Raw genomic sequence first — 448 nt, forward strand, 5'->3', positions numbered from 1 at the left:
GGTGCCTGGAGCACCTCCTGCCCCTCCTGCTGCACTGACTGGGGGTCTGCAGGGCTGCTCCTCTCACTTGTTCCTACTCCTCTCTCCAGAATTGAAGCTGTGTAAGTTTTTTCCTCCCCATCTTAACTCTGTTATCCCAGAGGTGCTGCCACTGTCACTGTTGGGCCTGGCCTTGGCTCCACTGGACACTCCATCTTGGCTCCAGCTGGAATTGGCTCCATAGGACACTGAGGAAGCTTCTGGCATCTTCTCACAGGAGCCAGCCCTGCATTCCACCCCCCAGTTACCAAAACTTTGCCACATAAACCCAATACAGAATCCAGCAGTGAAACAGCTTCTGCAAGGAAAAGGTGCTCCAACCAGCTCTGCTCCCTCTTCCCTGAGGAGGGATCTGGATGATCCTATCCACCACCATTGGCCACCTGGGGGTTTGCTGGAGGGTTTTTTC

This window comes from Manacus vitellinus, unplaced genomic scaffold (assembly GCF_001715985.3).
Source record: "Manacus vitellinus isolate BGI_N305 unplaced genomic scaffold, ASM171598v3 scaffold_82_pilon, whole genome shotgun sequence".
Taxonomy (NCBI): Eukaryota; Metazoa; Chordata; class Aves; order Passeriformes; family Pipridae; genus Manacus; species Manacus vitellinus.